Raw genomic sequence first — 9,818 nt, 5'->3', positions numbered from 1 at the left:
GCTGCAACTGTGCTGAGCTTCTGCTCTACAGCAGCCAGCAGCCGGAAGCCAGCGTCGGACCCTCGGGGGCCTCCTGGACCCGCGAGGGCCACGGCAGGTGAGTCTCCGTGTGTTATGACTTTGGGGTTCTTTGAGCTACTCCCCCAAACCAAAGAGCAGAACATCTTAGTCACATGCAAGTTTAGCGGAACGGTAAGAACTGTCAGAGGTTCGTGCTGACTCCCAGTTCACCTGACCTGTGGTCAGCTTGTCCCACTAGAGTGTGGTCAGCTCCAGCGCCCCGTTCCCCTCGGCCAAGTACAGACTGACGCACGGCACCCGGGGAGCCCCAGGAGCGCCAGTGGACACTCTCAGCGTTTCAGGGACACCTGGCAGGCAGCTGAGTGCGCACCTGCCCCCCACCCCGCCCCACTTCCCCTCCTTGGCCCTGCCCCTCCCCCACTCCTGCCCTCTGGCTCCCACACCCGGGCTCCTGCCCCCCGGTTCTGCTTGTACACTTGGCGGGGTTACTGAGGCTGCTGTTTTGTGAGTGGGGTTGCAAAATGGGAAAATGAAAGAAGACGGTGTCAGCGTTGCCAGGTGTGACCAGGACTTTGGTTGTATTTGCAGGGGGGACACTCACACTCCCTACTCTCCCTCCCTCAGCACCAAGTGGGGCTGGGCTTGAGGACTTCGGGGCTGTCTGTCACAGTGGCCGGTCCATCCATAACATCAGCAACCTCTTGGTCATCATGTTGATGAGGGAAACTCCCAGGAGACACTGCGCCACAGGCAGCGGTCTGTCTCTCGCTGACCGCCGCTGGGCCTCGCGTGACCTCACACGGCACTTTCTGAGCGCGTGGTGACCTCGAGGACTTACCGTGCTGTGTGCTGGACTCCGACGCCTCTCCCCCGAGTCCAGCAAGGCCTGCACACACCTGGCCCTGGGGACTTCCCGAAATACAGTCCTTGCTCTGGTCCTGCCCAGGCAGAATCTCTGTGTCACACCATCCAGGCTCAGGCAGATCTGGGGGCTGAGAAACCCATTGCTCCCTGCACCCCATTTTCTTCTAGCCCACACCCATCAAGCACTGGGTACCCACCCAGCCCTTCATACCTGCCCTACTATGCCCCCTGGACCGTGCTTCTCTCCAAGAGGCCTTGGGCTTTGTAGCAGGTTGCCCCCACTCCTCAAAGCCCCCCTTCCCCCCAAGCTTCCACCTTCCCACGGCAGAGTTGAAGCTCCCCCCCAACCTGCCCTTCGATCATCTCCCACAAGCCTGTGGTGACAGGTGCTGGGCCAAAAGTTGCTCTTGTCGTGACTGAAAGAGCCTTCGACATAGCTGAAGCCTGGAGCCCCCCTCCCATACTGGCTCCCCACCCCAAACCTCTCTCGTGACTGCTCTGTGTCTGTACCTGACCACACTGACCAGGAGAACAATACAAATAGAGAGTCCTGGCTTTTGCTTTTACTTGTTGCACACACACACTCACACAAAACCAAAAAAGTAAACATTGATCATTGAGATCAACAATTCCTACAGTTCCAGGCCCCCTCGATCACACAGACCCGTGTCCCTGGCCGCCTTCCAGACCATCTTCTGAGACCAGTGGGTATAGTGAGGGCACAGCTCGCCTCTAGTTTCTGAGACTTAGTATTCTCATGTACACGAGTCTCCCAGCCCTACTCAAGGTGGTGCTTGTGGTCACTAACCAGAACAGAGTCTACTCTGATTGGACACCAGCACCTACGGAGTCACCCCCACCCCCACCCCTTACGGATTCTTGGGCAGCTTTCCCCTCCTGGGGAAATTAACTATTCTCAAATATATCCTCTGAAGGGGAAGTCACTGTGTCAAAGGACCCTGAGATCTTCATGACCCTTCATGAAACATCTGTCAGAGGGCCCTTCCTGAGAGGAGGGACTGGAGGCCATTCCTCCCGCCTGGATTCATGGTTCTCAGAGGGCAGTCCAGGCACCTTTGGGTGGCCCAGGGCACTTCTTGGAATCCACAAATTCAAAATGGTTTTTATTTTTATATTTTTTAAAGACTTATTTATGCATACAGAACTGGGGTACAGGCCAGAGGTGGAGGAACGGTGAGAGAATTCCCCAGAGACAGAGTGGGGGGCAGAACAGGCAGATCGACAAAGTCCACTGCTGAGGGGAGCAGCGGGAGGGCCAGGAGAGGTCTGCTGTGCCATGTGGGTCACCTCCAGGGCGGGGATCGAACTTGCAATGAAGTGGCTGCGGCCAGCTTGCAGTGCTGCGTCCTAACCTGTTGTGCCACCAGGGAGGGCCCCTCAGACTGTTTATAATAGAACTAAGGTTTGTTAACCTTCCCACTCTCCCCCTCTCATGAATATACAGTGGAGTTTGCCAAGTGGCATGTGCATCACAGCAGAATGATGCAGGAAAGGGAGGGCCAGCCCCGTTTATTAAGCCAGACATCAGAGACTGTGAAATGTAAACGTAATGCTTCTCTGCTCCCTAAATTTGGGGGGAGGGTTGGAAAGTAGAGTTGTTCTCACAAAAATGTTCTGTACATTAATATCTTAAGGTTTTCTGTTTTAACTTCTAATATGGTAAAGGCTGGTAGATGTAATCTACATAAACTGAAGCTTTGGGGTCCTTCATTATTTTTAAGATGTAGAGGGGTTCTGAGGTGACATAGTTTGAGAACCAGGGGCATGGCTAGACTGTGGCAGAGCACTGGGTCAGCTGAATGGCTTGCGGGGACCGTGACCTGTCCAGGCGCCGGGGACGGGATGTAACGCAATTCGACATTTTGTCCTTCTATCTCCTCTTCCGTGTTTGTTTTTTCTTTTCCTTTTCTTTCCCCTCTGCCAGTCTCAGCTTACAATGAAACTTGCACAGAAAACATCTTCCCTTCATGTGAACTGAAATTTTTTTCTCATATCTAGAGACTGAATGACATTTGAAACAGGCTTTTCATTATTACTCATCTAATTCGAAAGAGGTAGTGCTTATATTTTTAAAACATCTTTACATGTAATCAAAGAACTGAAAATGAAAATGAGACTTTTTTCATGTCAGACTGGCACAGATTTATTAAATTGCAGACCTCTGGGCCCTGGCAAACATCTAGGGGGGAGGAGGTCCCTGTGGCATATCCAGAGAGAGATTGTGCAATGTTATCAATAGACAAAGTAGCTTACCCTGTGCCCTGGAGGAATGTTGGGGAAGGAGGAAGCGACTGGATGACATCAACTGTTCAAAGACACGCTCCAGCAGGTGGTAGGCTGGGGCCTAGGATTGGGGGCATCCCTGGGGGAGGTACAGTTTGGGCATCCGGACCCTACAAACCTGAGGACCTCTTTGTGTGTTCTCCATGTTGGAATGTTCTCCTGTTATACCAAGGCTCTGGTGACATTCAATTAAAAGGTATGGGCGGGCCCTCCCTGGTGGCGCAGCGGGTTAAAGCTAAAGCCACTTTCGCATGAGTTAGATTCCCGCCTGCGCCAGAGGTGACCACATGGCGTGGCAGACCTCTCCTGACCCACCCGCTGCAGTGTACTTCATCGATCTGCCTGTTCTGCTCCCCACTCTGTCTCTGGTGAAACCTCTCGCCACCCCTGAGCCTCTGGCCTGTACCCCAGTTCTGTATGCACAAATAAATAAGTCCTTAAAAAAAAAAAAGGTATGGGCATGGCCCTCCCTGGTGGTGCAACAGGTTAAAGTGCAGCACTGCAAAGTTAGCCCCAGCCGCTTCAGTGTGAGTACGATCCCCAGTGTGAGTGACCCACAAGGCGCAGCAGATCTCTCCTGTCATACCCGCTGCTCCCCTCAGCAGTGTATTTCAGTCACTCTCCTGTTCTGCTTCCCACTCTGTCTCTGGTGAATCCACTCACTGCTTCTGCACTTCTGACCTGTCCTCCAGGTCTGTATGCATCAATAAATACATCTTAAAAAAAAAAAAAAAAAGGGCAGGTCTTGGCTATGAGATCCTGAAGTCATCATTGGAAGCCCCACAAACACCGGTGACCTCAACCTCATACCGAAGTTGCACCTACTTGTCAATCTGGAAACCTCTTTGGCCTGAAAGTCAGTCCTTCATTTCCATTGCTCTCAAAACCTATAAACTGAGATTCTCTGTAGCTTCTGGCCTCTATTTTCTCCATCATCCTTTTCACCTTCTCAACAGAAAGATGTTGGGACCAGGAGGTCCTCCCTGCCCCTGGGCTGTCTGCACTAGGCTCTGGGTGAACTTTGGTAAGTCGCTTTCACTCCACAAGTATTTATTCAACACCAGTTAAGTGCTAAGTGGTGTCTTAGGAAAGTTGCTAGAGAGAGAGAGAACAATAAACAATATGAACAATCAAACAAAATAAAACCTGCCTTAAGAGCTTATATTCTAATGGGAGGAGACAGACAATAAATGAGCAACGTATAGAGGGCCAGGTGGTAACAGGCACAAAGAGAAAGCTAAATCAGGAAGAGGAATTGGGAATGACAGAAATAAGGCGGAAGTCAGAAATATAGTTACAAAAATAGTCACACTGAGAAGGTGAGCGCAGCTGTGAAGAAGGTGTCTTCATTTCTTGTTCATTGCATGGATGTAACAAAAATAGGTTTTACCACATCAAACTTGTGAGGATTCAATGAGCTAATATATACAAAGCACTTAGTTTACGGTCTCACCCATTTTAAGTGCTTAACAAAAATTAGCTATTTCTCTAATCATAATCTTAATCAACATTTGAGGGTTTGGTGTTTTTTTGAGCCTCCAATTAAGGCACTGGGAATCTAAAGACAGCAAATATGGTCACCATGTTATTATACTCTTCAAAAAAATCAAAAGTTATCCTATCACAAACTACTTCCTACGCTCTTTCTCCCTCATCCAGAATTCCTTCTTAACACAGGGCTGTAAGGGATAAAACCCAACAGCTGGAATTGGCAGGTGAAAAGACTTTCATACCACCCCTTGATGCATTTTTCAAATTTCCTCAACTCTTCTTAACCACTTAATATGCGACCATAAGTTCCTCTACCACCAAGACCTCTACCACCATGAGCCCATCTCATTCATCCTTTCTGTGAAATGATAATCTCCATTTACTCTAAGTAGCAAAGAAAAGAACAATTTGCAGTCCACTGTTGAGGTTAGGTCAGACACCACAAACTAATCTACACTCTCAGCCATCTAACAATTGCGTGTGATTCACTAGGGCTCACCCAGCAGCCTGTCTTTGCTTTCTTCTTCCTATGTTTGTTTTTTGTGAAATCTGAGTTCTTGTTTTCAGCATGTGTGACACTTGATCAGATGTTTAGGGAAAAAAGTGGCTCTTAAACTCTGTTCTTACATAACTGTGAGAGTCAACAAGATGAAGCCAGGAATATTCTCTTGAGCGTCTTTAGACAAATTTAAGTCTAAATTTGATGGCAAATAGTATCATTATTCAGGGGCCTACTAAAAATCAGCTCGATGGAAATTTTCTTAGAACTGTAAAGGAAAACGAAAACAATTCAAGTACAGAGAATGAGTCGACTTCCCTTTGGTAGACCAGATGTCCGTAAAGAATGCTTAGTAAAATGCAGCTACAAAGATTATATCTTCAAGGCAGAGGGTCCCTAATTCTTAGACGGAATCAATGCCTATGTCAGTAGAATGTCTTCTAGCACTCATCTGAGACCTGGGTTTTATTCCCAACATTTTATGTTTTCAAATACCAAACATGTGGGAAAGTTGAAAGAAAATTAAACACCCTTTACCAATGTAATGAGTCAGATCATTTTACTATTGCCGACGGTGCTAGAAAGCCAGAGGTGATAGTCTCACCTGGCAGATGAGAAAACTGAAAGAAAAGCAACTTGCCCAGGTCAACCAATAAATGAGATGAGGGATTGAAGCCAGACACCTGAGACTGGAGAGGCCAGTATTTGTAGACATCACTACTCACAGCAATAACAGTCCTTTGTTCGCTTCTCCTGTCCTCTGAGTATTAGCAGTGACTGCGTGAGTAAAAAGGCAAGAAGAATGGCACCGAGAGAGTGATTATGGGGTTATATATCATTTTTATTTTCCTCTTTATACATTTTTGGCATTTACCAAGAAAACACTGCAAGTTTCTGTAGCGAGCATGCATAGATGGCCTAAACAAATTTATAGTTGTCAGACTCAGAGAGACTCTTCTGAGGGAATGTTTCACTTTAAGAGCCGGGCTCACAAGATCGATTCTTGGGCGCAGGCCTTGGCTATGTGCGGGTAAGTGGTAACTCAGCAACATGTGAGACACACTGTACACCAAGCCCACTGGGAGGAAACAATGCAACTAGTAATCCATGTTCCCAATGTCCAAGGCACAGGCCAGCTCGGTGCAAGAGGGCAGGCAGCGACCAAGGACACACAAGACTGAGCCTTGGACCCAAAATTGTTTACGGAGTAATAGCAGGACAGATAAACACACTGAAAGCAAATTTTGATAAGGACAAGATAAGAAATGCCTGGCAAGGGAAGGAGTGATCATCATCCTTGAAGGTCAGGTACAGAAGAGGTGCCTGGGGGCATCAAGACATTTCTAAAAGGGATCCAGAATCCTCCAGACTAGAAAAGTAATACTCTGAGAATTTTTATAAGATTCTGGGTCTTTGTAACTTTCCTGTGTGTTATTTTTGTTACTCTATGCCTATTTTTCTAGTTTTCATCAGACGGGGAAATGTCTTTAAAAATGAAAGAAAGAAGAATGAGCAGGGAGATCGAATGGCAACACCATGCTGTGTCCAATTCGGGATAACAGAAAATCACCGGAAGACAGCACCTCCATGCACAGAGCTCACAGCACCTCCATGCACAGAGCTCAAAAGCTGCTACTTGACGTACCGAGGTGTTACTTCTAGCCTCTCAGAAAAAAAGCTGAATAAAATTAATATCAACTTTTCTTAGAACCACTGGAGAATGGAAGGCAGACAGAGGAATCCAGAGAATCACCACTTACCGGAGCGGGAGCTGCTGCTGTGCCCACCCCGGGTAGGAGCACTCAAGGGGTTCGCTGACTCGCTGGTTCCTGAAGGTCACTAGCTGGAGAGTTCAAACTCCTGATTCCCAACTCAGGCAAGCCCACACTTTCCTGGGGTTTACCTCCGGAGCCGGTTGGCCCTGTGAAGATGGGGGCAAAAATCTCCATGCTTCCGCCTGGGGAAGGGAAAAGTAACCACTTTCAAACACCCTCAGGAGGAGTGTAACCATTTAGAAAGACCAGAGCATGCTGTTCTCCTTCGCAAAGGCTTGCCAGGAAGGGAAACTATTTTACAGGAGCCTTATCTGCTCTGGGAGAAGAGGAACTAGACAACTCTAGCCCCTTCCAGCCTGCCATTCTCACAAAAGGGGAGATAAAGCCAGGCCTCCCAAAGCATCTGAAGGCCAGGCCCGGGACCTGGAGATCCAGTGAGAAGAGTACAGCGTGGTCCCTCCTCCCTGCGGCCTCTGAGGCCTTCTGTGTCTGTGGCGTGGAGCTGCATGGTTCCTAAGGCACCCAGGACAGCAAACGGGGTCACGCACACCCCACAACCTGCCCCCTTGAAGTTCTGAAAGGGGAAGTAACGGTAAGGCCATGATGGCCATGGAGGTGTCCAGGGTTCTCCCGGCCTCCTCTGGTGGACGTTAGCAAGCCTGGCTCCCTTGGTCTGTAGCTGTCTCTGCCCAGTCCGAGCCTCTCAGCACGTGACCTTCTTTCTGTGTGTCTGCGTTTAATCGTGAGTGTCTTTTCTTCTTCTGAGGACACATTGGATCGAGGGCCCACTGGAATCCAGTGTGCTCTCATGTTCAAGGAACTAATTCGATGTGCGAAATTTTCAAATAAGGCCATGTTCCAAGATCCCAGGTGAACATGAATTCGGGGGGATGTTAGTCAATTTACCACTTGCCCACAGATTCCAGTATAATAAAAACAGGTTATAATTGAAAGAGCTACAAGACAGACCTGATCTGAGTGAGCGGTCTGAGGGAAGCCCAAAGAACAGAGGAGGAAAAACTAAAATGAGGGATAGAGAGGATACAAAAGTCTCTAGCACCCACAGCCATCAAACAGAGCCTAAATCCAAGCCAGATGGACTGAAAACCGCACGCTCAGTCTGACTATGTCTGGTCTCTCATCTAGCACTGGACAGACAGGATACTGCCAGACCGTAGCTGTTGTAAATGATGCTGCGATTTTTTTTTTAAAGATTTACTCACTTATTCATACAGCACTGGGGTACAGGCCAGTTCAGGGGTGGTGAGAGCCTTCACCCGAGACAGAGTGGGGAGCAGAACAGGCAGATGGACAAAGTACACACAACCGAGGGGAACAGCAAGCGGGTCAGGAGAGGTCTGCGGCGCCCTGTGGGTCAGCTCCGGGGCGGGGATCGAACTCTCACGGAAGTGGCTGCGGCCAGCTTGCAGTGCTGTGTCCTAATCCACTGCACCACCAGGGAGGGCCTGATGCTGCAGCTCTAACAGTACAGCTTTCATGGACGGCGCCCCCACGCCAGATACTGGAACTACGAAAAACAAACTAATCAAGCTCCAGTGTCCCCAAAGAGTTTTAATCAGTGAGGTTAAAGGGAACAGACAAAGGGCGGGAAGGATTTCAAGATAAAGACGCTCAGTCAAACTCTGAAGTCAACCATCCTCTGTCCTGCAACTGTTCAAACAGGCAAAGCCCAAAGCACTCTGTGGCCCAAACTGGCCACTGCCCAGTAACAGGACCACAATCCACAGGAGGTTGTGCAGGGCCACAGGGCTGGGAGAGGAGAAACCCAGACATCAAAAAGTACCTCCCGGGGGCTGTCCCCCGTGACAGCAGGTTAAAGCACAGCTCTGTGAAGCTCTCCGAAGCCACTGCATCCTGAGTTCAGTCCCCGGCCAGGGAGTGACCCACGGGGCACAGCAGACCTCTCCTGACCCACCTGCTGCTCCCCTCAGCAGTGTATCTCAGTAGATCTGCCTGTTCTGCTCCCCACTCTGTCTCTGGTGAATCCTCTCACCCCACACACCTCTGGCCTGGACCCCAGTTCTGCATAAATAAATAAATCTTAAAAAAAAATTATCGTCCATTGGAATCCACCACAGGTCAAGATGGCGGCTGCTACCGTCCTTAAAGGAGCAGCTCCTGCTGCCGCCAAGACAGAGCCAGGAAGAGAAGGAAGATGGACCCGAGGAGCATCCGTCAGCCTGGCGTCTGCCCCGTCCTGGTCCACATGGCCACCAGCTCCCTCCTCCTTCTGCCAGCTCCCTGAGCTTGAAGCCTGGCTGAAAGCGTGCCAGGCCTTGCTGTGCCACCCCAGGCGAGGGAGGCTCATTCCTACACCAGCCTGCCTTCTGGCCTGGCCCTCGGTGTGTCCTCTACTGGCCCATGCTGGGCTTAGTCCAGTAATGCAATCCCGATCCAATACTTGAAAATCAATGTATACAATCCACTCCATCAGCAGACTAAAAAAGAAGCGTTATAAGATTACAGCGGTAGATGCAGCAAAGCCATTTCATGAAATCTGACACCCGTTTGTGATAAAAACAAACAGAAAAGCTCAGCAAGCTAGGGATAGAAGGGAATTTCCTCAACCTGATGAAGAATATCTTGTTTAGTATTGTTTTGTTTTTAATTTATTTATTTGTGCATACAGAACTGGGGTACAGGCCAGAGGTGCAGGGGTGGTGAGAAGCTTCACCAGAGACAGAGCGGGGAGCAGAACAGGCAAATGACGAAGTACACTGCTGAGGAAGGACCCCCGCTGCACCCCTGGGGTCAGCTCCGGGGCGGGGATCGAACTCTCACGGAAGTGGCTGCGGCCAGCTTGCAGTGCTGTGTCCTAATCCACTGCACCACCAGGGAGGGCC

Source organism: Condylura cristata, unplaced genomic scaffold (genome assembly GCF_000260355.1).
Source record: "Condylura cristata isolate star-nosed mole 26May11 unplaced genomic scaffold, ConCri1.0 scaffold00002, whole genome shotgun sequence".
Taxonomy (NCBI): Eukaryota; Metazoa; Chordata; class Mammalia; order Eulipotyphla; family Talpidae; genus Condylura; species Condylura cristata.
Note: the sequence above shows the minus strand (reverse complement) of the source record.